The sequence below is a fragment of the Stegastes partitus genome, unplaced genomic scaffold, assembly GCF_000690725.1.
Source record: "Stegastes partitus isolate 25-593 unplaced genomic scaffold, Stegastes_partitus-1.0.2 Scaffold620, whole genome shotgun sequence".
Classification (NCBI taxonomy): Eukaryota; Metazoa; Chordata; class Actinopteri; family Pomacentridae; genus Stegastes; species Stegastes partitus.
Genome location: NW_007578351.1, coordinates 214,943 through 227,753, shown reverse-complemented (window position 1 = coordinate 227,753; position 12,811 = coordinate 214,943). Strand labels below are relative to the sequence as shown.

Sequence of the window (12,811 nt, the reverse complement as noted above, 5' to 3'; positions counted from 1 at the left end):
CTTCATCCCTAGGCTGATCCCAATGCTGGATTGGATGTTTTCTTGATTGCCTGCAGTTTTATATTTAAAACTAAATCCTCTTTTACAAGCCTTTAGAGGACAATGATTTATTGTCAAACTTGATATGTATGCCTGTATCTTTGTTCAGTTTAAGCAAGTCATGGTGATCCACTGACATGATGATAAACCGATGACGCAACGAGAACAAACACCAGATGGATGTGTAATGACAATTGTTCTGTTCTGACTACAACTACTTTATTTCACGGCATCATGCTGTTCAGACAGTATAATAACACCAGACTACAAAAGACTGCACAGCTGGCAATGTCTCATCTAGTATTTTTCTGTGTGCTAGGAGTTTGTTTTATTGTCTTATCCGAGAAAATAATGCACATAGCTGATAATAACAATAGATGCTTTTAAAAGCAAGTGGAAACATTGTGATGAACTCATTTTTAAATAATGTCAAGAGCAAGACATCTGTCATCTTTTTCCATTGCACAGGGTAGTGCATCATCATGCTAGTGAAAGGATCTACTTTGGTCTATTTAAGTTCTGTCCACCACAGAAGTAGATCAATGATTATCAGTGATTATTGTCGGTGACAGCCGGGGTCGGCAGCCTCTGTGAGTCAGCACGTTTCTCAGAAATTTCTCAGTGTTGTCAAAGGTAAATGACAAATGACCACATGGACAACAGCCTCTCTGGAACTCTGTCACCCTCACTCAGTCCCTCATATAAATACACACACAAACACCCTTGTCCATAACCCTGTGTCTCATTCCATTCAACTGTAATCCCACTGTTATTGTCTTTGGCCAGCTACACTAGAAACATGGAGAAAAAGCTCAACAGAGCATACAGCTAACAACTAATTGATAGATACAGATCCAATATTAAACTTAATAAAACAAAGACAGTGTGTAAAAATAATCATCTTGTTTGTTTAACATAGTGTTTGACAAATTACAATATTGCAATGAACTCCTGTAAAAATCAATTTAAGCTCACGGGATAGAAAACAGCTGCAGCTTAATTAAGCCACAAAGGTTACTTTGGCAAAGTGTTCTAAAATTACATCCATTATGATTATTGAACAAAGGAGACAATCAAAGGTGATTATTGAAAAGGGGATTAAGGGGAGAGTTACAGCTCAAACAATGAAGCAATTTGCAACTAAGCACAATGTTAGAAAAAAGTTTATCAGCACTACATTACGTGTACGTTTTCCAGTAGAGGGTTGTCTGCCCCATAATCTCATCACTCTTTCTTCAAGTTCGCTGTATTTATTCTACACTTTATGCAAAAAAAAAAAAAAAAAAGCAAACTGGGCATGACCAATCCAAAGCAGGGGTCAATCTGGCCTGTGCTCTCTGACACTGAAGCAGCCATGTTGTTGTTCAATGCTGAACATACAGCTGGTTAACTCAAAATATGGCTATAGCTTAAACAAGCCAATGCAGTGTTTCCAGAAGAGTCTGGGAGCTGGCGTGGAATAGACCACTCTTTGTTCCCTCTGAGCCTCGCACAGGCCCATCACTGCTCTTTGTGCTGTGCCTCTTTCAGTGACAGACACACATCAATAAGAGGGGAATTAGGCCAGAGAGTTCTGTCAGTGACGTTTGTGTTTGAGTGCCTGCACAAATATGTGTGTGTGTGTTTATATCAGACAGAAAGGAAAATGAGATAGCAGAAATCATATCTTGTGAAAATGTACAAATGTGTACATAAGTATGTGTGTGTTTGTGCGCGTTGTCGTTGACCAATGGAAACAGGACCATATCTCATTCAGCAGCTGCATAATGACAGCATGGCCAGGAAACAGGAACAATCGTTATTGTATTTATGTGTGTGTGTGTATGTGGAGCTGGGAGGCAGAGAATAGCACAGTCGTGTCAGCTGTGACAGCGAAGGAGATGACTTCAGCATACTGCATCAAGTGTGATAAGAGACACAACTCTTTGTATCAGATGGGGAGAGTGACTAAGTGAGACACAGGGTCACACATCGAGTGAAAGAGGCTCAGACTGGATCAAAGGCATCCAACGGTCCACGCTGTGTTTCGCCCAGCCGTGTCAGGTTCAACCCAGGCGCTCAGCACACAGTCTGTCTGAATGAGAAGGTGTACAGCAGGTAGTTCCCTGAAAGAGGGAGGCACAACGCCCTATTGTGCAAGATGAAACCCACAGGGAGGCCCTGATGCCAAAGTTGTGCTCAGCTTTCCAGGAACAGGACAAACCAGATGATATACAATCATTTACACCTACACTTACAGACATTAAAAAAAAAAAAACACACACATCTGAGTTTACTTAATGAAATCACAGACTTTTAAAAGCATTAAAGCTACTTGTGCAGCTGCCAAGAAGACAGTTACCGGAGTCTGATCCACACCTTGTGTCTGTATATAACTGATATCCATTTTCTTGGAAATGTTTAATTTAGGATCTTAAATAAGGCAAACTCCTCAAGGGTGAATGTAAAAGCCTGCCTTCATAAGCCTAACATTTAAGATTTTATGTCTTAGACAACAAGAGACCCGTCTGTTTGCAAGGCAAGTATTTTCAACATGAAAAGAAATAAACATATTAAATAAAAGAACACACACAAACACACACTCAGAAAGGGAACAAGAGACACAACAGGTGGCATATTGGGTATGAAGCAAGTCTGAGTCATCTAATAGTACCTAAGACATTTTGTGAGGTGGGAAGCTACAAATACAAAGTAACACAGAACAACTGTTATGTTGATCTTTTGTGGTTGAAAATGGCCGTAAATATAACATATAGGTCGGAGGTATAGGTTGTCTAGAGGTGCAACCCAGTAAACAAATCTAGGCAGCAAGGCAGTGGTGTGACACATAATTGACAGCTGGCCGTGAGCCATCATCAGACTGCATGTTAAACATTAGGTTGGACAAGGCTGTACATTTACTAGGGAAGCTTTGTTTAAAGGATACCTCTGCATCTGTGCTCAACACCACCTCAAGTGCCCTAATGAATAATTTACAACATGCAAGGCATTGATACTGATCCATGTTGACTACAACTACAACAACACTCAGTGTACACTGAACATGTACAACCAGTAAAGGTTCTGAAGATCTCATTCGCTTGCTGTTTACCAGTAAGACAGATGTTCTCATAAGGGAGTTTCCATTTGATAAGAAAACAAGTAAGCAGAATATGTCTAATATTTCAAGCGTTTTAAAGCGACCCTCACTTACTAACCTGATGGGTGTTTAACAGTAGTCAGGCCTCCAACTTGGCCAACATGGCTCATATTCTGCCATCTCTGGCACAGTATCATCAACTGTCAACAGGCTGGAAACCACCTACTCACCAGCTGTAATCTCAAACCAGAGATAGTGTTAAAGACGCAAAACCATAAGCAACGGGGAAGGGAATGCATGGCAGGGTCAGTGCATACTTTGTCCAACTGAACACAGCTACCTGCCAGGTCACCAGGCCATAGGGCATCTGACTCTTTGTGGTGCCAGCAGGTGAGAACAACTTTACGCAGTCAGATATAAATCATGCACATCGTCACCTATTTAAATAACTCAGGTAACCAGACACCCCTCTAGCTCACTAGTGGGGTTAATGGAGGATCAGCACATCCAAGCTCAGCTCTTGGAGCTTTTACTCTGAGCATGATACTCAGCTCAGCACTTTGGTTGTGGGTCAACGATATCGAGTCTACACTCTGGTAGTAGGTTTAAGTTGAAAGATAATATTTTTGCTGACCTCCAAACCTCAACATGCACTCTTCTAATGTTCGCCATCTAAAGACAAGGAGATGCAAACAAACTGAGATGAAGAGATGATCAAAATGTTGCCTTTGTCTATATAGCATAATACTGTTCAGAATCACACAGCAATGAATTCAAAAAAATGTATCTAAAGCTAAAATGAGGCTAAAGCTTAGATAAATCAAATAGGTACCATGTAAAGCAACATTTTAGGATGAAATTTCTCTCACTTTGTTACCGTTACTCCATTGCTGCTTAACAGGGAAATATTTTGTAGAAACATGAATACTAAAAAGACTTTAACTTTGCAGCATGTACGCATGATTTGTCAACTCAGACTGCTTTAGAGTTAACCTCACAGGGACCGTGGATTATGTTCCCCATCAGTTACACTGAAAACACATTAGGAAAGGATCTCTGAATGGCTAGTATGAACAGAAGAAACAATTACAGCAAGCAAAACCTTTGTCAATGTTTATATGGACACTTCACTATTGTTTTAAGAAAGAATGACAAAATAAAAAAAATCCATCTTTTAACAGTAAAACAAGCACTTCAGCTCTGTTTGAAAGTGCAAACTCTTGTGACGCTGTGTGACCTCTGCCTCTTTTCTCGCTCTGTCTTCAAACAGGAAGGGACCAGAGGGAAGCAGGCAGCTCGTTGCCACTGGAAACCACAGCCTTTATAAAGGAATTTCACCTTCACTCTGGAAGTGTGGGAGTTAGTCCTACTGGAAAGAATAAACCCAGTCTGTCCGCAGTTAAAGCATTAATGGTGCACTATGACACCTCTGCTACCCTGTGGGCTTTCAAACAGAAAATCTGTGATGGTGGAGGAAGAGGGTAAGAGAGGGGGAGCATGTTTGTGTGTGTGCGAGAGAGAGAAAGGGAAAAAAAACAGTGTTTCCTCTATGAGACACAACACTCAACACAGGCTGGACCTGTGGCTGAGAGAATGGAGCCAAATCACTGCCCGAACGATGCTGAGATTGTTTAGACTCCACAGGCCTGAAAAAGGGGATTATCTGAATCCTTTTGAATCCCTTACTAATCATTTTTGCTGCATCTGTTTAGGAAAAAGGACAAAGAATCTTAAAGCTGCATACTACAACTTTTTACAAAACCAACATGAGAGTATGGGGCATCTATTGTCATGAAGTTTCACCTCACTAACACTGATATTGACCGCGGTAATATGAACTCAAAGAACATTACTCAGAACAGTATCAGCACAGAAATACTGTGGAGGTGCAATGATGATTCATCAATTGGTTGGTGAGTCGGCATAAAATTAATCAGCCAGTTCAACAGTTAATCGTTTTAGTTCTTTAAGTAAAAAAAAAACTCTCCTTGTTGTATGCTATGTAAAATTAACCAGTCAGTTTAACAGATATCATTTTAGTTTTTAAGAAAAAAACGCTCCTTGTTGTTAGTTTATGTCATTGTATGATAATTATTTGGGGGTTGTAGACAGTGTTTAGACAAAACAGTACATATAAAGACTTCATTTTGGGCTCTCTGTAATTATAATAACCAACTACACAATTTTTTTGCATTTTATAATGAAAACAGTTGACTGCCTGATTGAAAAACTAATTAGCAGTTTAAAGGATGACAATAACTATTGTTAGTTGCAGCGATGCCATGCAGCCATGTGCCTCTTGTAATACACTCACTAACCAGAAGGATGGTACAACAAAGACATCATCACTCACCAGCTTTCTGCTGGCACACATTGCTGGAGGTGTTGTATCGCTGCCAGTAATTGAACCTTTGGAGTATGTCTCTGTCTCTACCAAACATATCCTGTTTTTATCTGCAGCAGAGGACAGAAACCGACCATTAGGCACCAAAGCAGGGGTTCCCCAAACTTTTCAGCTCCCGACCCCAAGATAACCAGAGGCTCCCATTATCCCTGGAGGTGGCTGAAGCATACAAACGTTGTGCACAGCCACACACGCGTACTAACAGGCATTTCCAACTACAGGCATAACAACAACACAATAGAACATAGCAGCCTAAGAATCATAATATTATCTCATGGTAATTTATCAGAGGTTAGTAGCAGAGCATATCTGGTAAACTCGGTGTAAAAACTGTAGTGATGAATAAACATACAGTACAGTATGTAGGAGAAACAGACTTTTTTTTTTCTTATATAACCTGTATTAACCTGAACACAGTGTCAATTTATCACAGGGATAACACAGCCCTACAGACAGTCCAGTTCATGGACAGTTTCAATTTAAGGCCTAATCTGCATGGCATAGAACACCCAGAAGGACTGAAACTTACTTCATCAAGCACACCATAAAAATTGCTTCAGTGTGAATTACACACGTATTGTAGAAAGAAATGTCACTGATGTAACCAACAGAAATGGTTTTGGATGTGGTAATTGCATGCAGAAAAAAATCATTCATGCTCAATGGGAAGTTTTTCACTAAAGCATTTCACTGTGCTATCGATGAGATTCAATTTGAAATTGTACATAGCCAAAATGAAACATCCATCCATCCATTATCTACACACCGCTTGCAGACTTAGGGCGAAGGCCAATATGTAATATATAATATACAACCCTGTTATATTTAAGGAAACAATCAAGCAATCTCAGTCATTCTACAAGAGACATGATGTCATAGCCAAGTAAGCAACACTATTTCTGGCAGTTTCAAGAAAACCTTTTTGAAACACAGCCCTTTGCCTTCTTTTCCTATCAAAACATCTCAAGTCTTTTCAACAGTCATCTCGACGAAAATGGGGAGTAAATAAAACTATCATATGCATAACTTTAAAACAGTCCTGTTTATGTCATACCCATGTCTGGAGCTTTATGTTAAGAAATGCAGGCTTCCTGTGCACAATTAATCAACCCTACAATCACTTAGATGAGAGAGTACAATAATACTGTCATCTGATCCAGCATAAGCACATCTTCGGCACATCTTATGGTGAAGTGTTACATGAAGCTGAGCGTGATGTAGAGGAGGAGGCAACACCATCTTTAGAAGCCCCTGAGTTCTATTTGTGTAAGCACCGTGCGCATAAATACATACACACAAACGCGTTACACTCATACAATGAGTCTCAATTCTAAGCTCAGCTCTCAACAGGGAAGACACAACGCGAGTGCAGCAGGAACAGGACGAGGAGGAGGAGGAGGAGGAGGAGGAGGAGGAGGAGGGCAGCGTCATCATGGTGGTCTGACCATCGGAGTGAGACATGAATGGCTGTGTTAGCAGTGCCCTGAAGGGGCAGCCAAGCTCTCAGCCACTTAGCAGAGCATGCTGAACAGATAGTGGGATACAGCATGTCATAGCGGACCCCTCTCTCTGCAGAGATGGAAACAGTTATCAGAATGGATGAGTAGAGTAAGTGGATGAAAACAAACCTTCAGTCCATTATAGTGACGCTGGAGTGGACATCCTTCACCGCAGAGGAGGTGACATCCCGCTACATCAGGCCCACAGGTCTTCAACAAAAAAACAAAAAACTGAAAAAGTGAGATGGAAACTGTAATCGACTAAATGCTTCCTTGGCACATAGTACTCTCTGCCTGTCTGACTGTACGCCTGTTTGGTGTGTGCGTGTCTCAGTCAGTCTCCTAGACACTGATAATAATAGGCTGCAGAGAAAAATGCCCCACTGTGAGGAATTCTAGGCTTCAGATGTAATGAGGCTACTGATATCCATCCTTATCAGTCCCTGAAATGTCTTTAGCCCATCAGTCTGCATTAGCCAGCTGAGGGTAAACTAAACCCTGCTGAGGGTTTGTGAAAACTTATGCAACTGACAGCTGATATGATGAATGCCACAGTTATGGTAAATGAAAAGTTTCATGAATTAACTATAAATACATTTTTCACAACCCACTAGCAAAAGAATATAATGTGAGCACAGAATTTAAACAGCTTTTGTTTCATTACTCCATAATGTACACACAATAAGGCAAACCTGCTGTACTTAACTACAATATTCAACATTTTAAAAATGTTCTTATTAAAGTGTCTCATTTAAAGAAGCGCATATGAACACTGAGATAGTGTGAGATAGCTCAGGACGTGAAATATAGCGACCGTTACGAGATGAGTCTAAAAATTCCCTTTAGAAGAACACAAAACGTACTTTACGACCTGTAGAAATAAACTAAGAACACACTGGCTTTGTGTATATATAGTGAAATCACACGAAACAAAATGAAAATAGCTATTTAAAAAAATGTGGCTGAAATGTTAGTTCGATGCCTGTCAGTGTTGTCAATGAGCGGCGGCGGTGTGTTAACGGACTCATGTTGACAGTCCCGTTAGTGTGTCATTGTACAGAGCTGCTAATACGATGAAATACCCGCACCGACACTCCGACGGAGGCTCAACACGCAACACGCACACGCACAAACTGACGGCAAAACAACCGCAAAAAAAAGCAACTAAACTACAAATATATTTCACACTTACACGGGTGATAGCAAACTGTTGGAGCTGACACAGACGTTCAGCGAGCAACACCCCTCCTCCGAGTGCCGTCCACCCCGCGGTGCGCCCTCCCTCCCCGTTCTGACGTCAGCACGCACAACGTCAGTTAGCGGGAAGCAAAGCAAAGATAGTACCGTGGTATGATGATTCACTCCCCCAGTTTAAAAACAGACAGCTACAAAGATCCTCGTAGGAACGACAACATACAGTATGCATACTCTTCCATTAAAGAAAAGGCAAAATTCACAATAGTCACTCAAATAACGAGATACTGAAAAAAGTAGGAATAAATAAAATATTTCTAAATTATACTTTATTTAAATAAGACATTGCTTTTGAAGTGTGGTTGAAAATTTTTTTTTTAAAAAGAGACATATTAGAGCACTTTGCTGATGAGCAGATGAGCAGTGGACCAAAATACCTGTCAACAGGTGCAGAAGTCTGACTGAGAGTTACAGAAAACACTTGATTGCAGTGATTGGCTCAAAGGGTTGTTTAGCAAAATACTAGTTTTCAGGTCCAATCATGCTCGTTTGCTTGTTTTTTGTTTGTTTGTTTGTTTTTTAAATATGTTTCTGTTGAACCACAATTCAGAAGCAATGTCATGATTTTCATAACATTTTTATTTCTTATTACTTTTGTCAATTTCAACTTATTTCAGTGATAGCTGTTTTTTTCCTTCTTTAATGTGAGGTATGAATAGATTTGAGGACGACTGTACATGAGCACATCCCAGTGCACTGTCCCTTAAACGTGATTCTTCTTATTATTTTCTTCTTTTTTTTTTGTTAAAAAATTCATTTAATACAATCTTCATAACAGGCTTTTTTTGTTTGTTTTTGTAAAGAACAGGTGTTTACAGTGCATTAAAATTTTATATATATTAGAAAAAGAAGTTCTTGAAAATTATATGGAATTCAATCGGAAATGAAACACTTGAATCAACACAGAAATGAAAAAAGAAAGAAAGAAAAACAAAACAGAACAAGAAAAAATAAAGCTAGGGCTTGCTATGCAGATCGTAATTCTCAGTCAAATTGATCAGTTTCATTATCTTAATGTTTTTGAAGGGCTGTAGTGAAGGAGAGAAACTTCTTATGAAACACATAATACCTTGGATCTACTATCATGTTTTTGCATTTGTGTATGTAAAATTTTCCGAGGATGAGGATACTGTTAATCAAGAAAACAGAATTGTTGTTTTCTGATACAAAACCATATTTAATATCTTTTTGAAGAAAGGGTTCAAGTAGAATATGAGTGTGAAGCCAGTCATATATATCAGCCCAGACTACCACCACTACTACCACCACCACCACCATCGCATCTTCTTCTTCTTCTTCTTCTTCTACCTAAATATCAAAAATCTAAGTCTTTAGACACACAACAATCTATGAAAGAACACTGAAACAAAATTAACCTGTGATTTCTGATTAGCCTGACTGAATAAACATTGGTGTATCGTGAACACCAGAATGATCTCCACTTTGGACTTCTGTTCTGTGTCCATCTAAGATTCAAAATTTATTTTTGGCCATTTCTCTGTGCACCTGTGTACACAAAATACCTTGAAAATAATCCATTTTGACGGTATAAGCCAGTGACAAACTTAAATGTGGTGGCTCCATTGTCAAAATCTAATTAGATTGTGCAATGCATGGTTTAAAATATTTTTCTTTGCCTTGATAACATCCTTTAAGTACTGTCTCTCTCATCAGCTACATGATAAACTGATCTGACAGATCAACTGCTGTCTACCCAGCAAGATTTCAGTCATGCTTACATTTAAATATTGCTTATCCCACAACCAAGACCGAAATTTCCTATAAAATTCAAGTGGGACACTGAGTTATAAGCTCTGTTAGCTCTGATGGTTATGCAACTCTATGAGTAAAATCTTTTACCAAAAGGAAAACGTATATAGGTTGATTATATCTGACAGTGTATTGATCTAGTGAGAGATTATCAGTGCAATACATTTAATAAAGACTGAGCTAAATAACTAATGCTCTTTTCTCCTGCAACAACTTACACCAAGATGTCCTTGCTCTTAACTCCTCTCTATTGATCCAGCGAGTATGACGGCACAGATCTCTAGAAAAAGTGTGTTCAGATGACATAAAGCATGTGAAGCTTGACTAATATCTGTTAAATGTCACTCTAACCATTCTTGTGTCTCCACCTCTCAGTGGTCAACAAGGCATCTTTATTCAGAGATCCCTAGATATTGTACGGAAGCGGACTTAGGCTTGAAATCTGACAAATGAAATGTCAGCATGTTTTATTCTGGAGCAAAAGTAATTTCACATCAAACCTATTTTTAACATGACTTCAATCTTTCTGTTGCTTGGAGCATAGCGTGGTGTGCTGGTAGGAGCATTTCATTTCTGGATAATAAGTGTGAGGTCTCTTTTAGCCCTGGTAGCTATGGAAACATAAAATGTATCTCCAACATCGGGACTGTGAATTATTCTTTTCAAGGGTGAATTTGTGTTTCAGGCTTAATAGGTGTTTCAGACGTAAACCACAAAATGTGTTTTGGTGTTTGGTAAATAGAAAAAGTCTTTCTCAAGTGTCACTGCATACAAACTTAGCTTTTAAGTGATGAGGAGCAGAATCTAAAGATATATGCTGTGAAAGCACTGTTGTCATGTTTGACGTCTATTTTTTATGTTGCAATCATTCAAGAATGCCCAGCCTTTAGGTCATATATATGTATATCAATCATATATCTGTTATATATGTAAAACAAATTGCTGCAAATAAAGGTGGGTGACAAATTCAAGTAAAAACCAACATAAAATGTCTTAACAAATTGTGCTGCCAGAACAGCTTTAATGTGTCTTAGCATTGATTTTCCAAGTCTCTGGAGCGCTACTGGAGGAATGAACACTATTCTTCCAGAGGATATTCCCTCAACTGGTGTTTTAATAATGATACACAACACACACGCACACATCAGTCTAAAATCTCCCATAGGTGTTCAGTTGGGTTTAAATCTGGTAACTGAACAGCATATCATATGAATCATATGATTTTGATCAAACCATTCAGTGACCCCTTGTGTCCTGTGAATGGGGGTATTGTCCTCCTGGGAGAGACAACTCCCGTCAGGAGTTTTGTATAAGGATAAAGGTGATCGCTGAGAACAATTGTGTATTGATTTGCAGTGACCCTGCACTCTAAATGGACAAGTGCAGCCAAAATAATGCCAGCAAAATGTTCCTACAGTATACCAGAGCCATCAGATTCCCTCACTGTATGGGGCCACGGGTTCAGGCTTTTCTTTAATTTGCCACTCATCTCTATATATGCATGTTTCATTTGTCTAAATTAATATAATGCAACAGATCCTTAATCCTTAATTTCTGAATTGCAGCACCAATTAAATAGTATGGTATGATGGCATTTGTTGCCGTGCTCATGCTCTAATTTTGTTCCACTAGATGGCAACATTGATGCAGACATCCTGGTGAGATCAACTACACTGCTCAAAAAAATAAAGGGAACACCTAAACAACACAATGTAATTTCAAGTCAATCACACTTCTGTGACATCAACCTGTCCAGTTAGGAAGCAACACTTATTGTGAATCGATTTCACCTGCTGTTGTGCAAATGGAACAGACAACAGGTGGAAATGAGAGGCAATTAGCAAGACAACCCCTATAAAGGAGTGGTTCTGCAGGTGGTGACCACAGACCATGTCCCTGTTCTCGTCCTTACTGGCTGATGTTTTGGTCACTTTTGCATTTTGTCAGTGCTCTCAGCCCTAGAGGTAGCATGAGGCGGTGTCTACAACCCCCAGAAGTTGCTCACATAGTGCCGCTCATCCAGGATGGCACATCAATGCGAGCTATGGCAAGAAGGTTTACTGTGTCTCTCAGCACAGTGTCCAGAGCATGGAGGAGATACCAGGAGACAGGCCAGTACACCAGGAGATGAGGAGGGGGCCGTAGGAGGGCAACAACCCAGCAGCAGGACCGCTACCTCCTCCTTTGCGCAAGAAGGAACAGGAGGAGCACTGCCAGAACCCTGCAAAATGACCTCCAGCAGGCCACTAATATGCATGTTTCTGCTCAAACTGTCAGAAACAGACTCCATGAGGGTGGTATGAGGGCCCAACATCCACAAGTGGGGCTTGTGCTTACAGCCCAAGACTGTGCAGAGCGATTGGTATTTGCCAGAGAACACCAAAATTGGCAGATTGGCCATTGGCGCCCTGTGCTCTTCACAGATGAGAGTAGGTTCACACTGAGCACATGTGACAGATGTGACAGAGTCTGGAGACGCCGTGGAAAACGTTCTGCTGCCTGCAACATCCTCCCACATGGCTGGTTTGGCGGTGGGTCAGCAATGGTGTGGGGAGGCATTTCTTTGGAGGGATGCACAGCCCTCCATGTGCTAGCCAGAGGTACCCTGACTGTCATTAGGTAGTGGGATGAGATCCTGAGACCCACTGTGAGACCATATGCTGGTGCAGTGGGCCCTGGGTTCCTTCTGATGCATGACAACGCTGGGCCTCTCGTGGCTGAAGTGTGTCAGCAGTTCCTGCATGATGAAGGCATTGATGCTATGGA

At 40.3% G+C, this 12,811-nt stretch overlaps 1 protein-coding gene across 1 annotated transcript in view; it reads right to left on the bottom strand.

Annotated features, from left to right (window-relative positions):
- Nucleotides 1-8,273, bottom strand: part of LOC103362975 (transmembrane and coiled-coil domains protein 1) — a 48,355-nt gene extending 40,082 nt beyond the window's left edge. Inside the window, exons 1-2 of the mRNA XM_008289532.1 lie at nt 8,214-8,273; nt 7,151-7,231 (exon numbers count right to left, since the gene is read on the bottom strand). The gene's annotated coding sequence lies outside the window, so the exon portion shown is untranslated. The remainder of the gene's footprint in view (nt 1-7,150; nt 7,232-8,213) is intronic.
- Between the last annotated feature and the right edge of the window lie 4,538 nt (nt 8,274-12,811).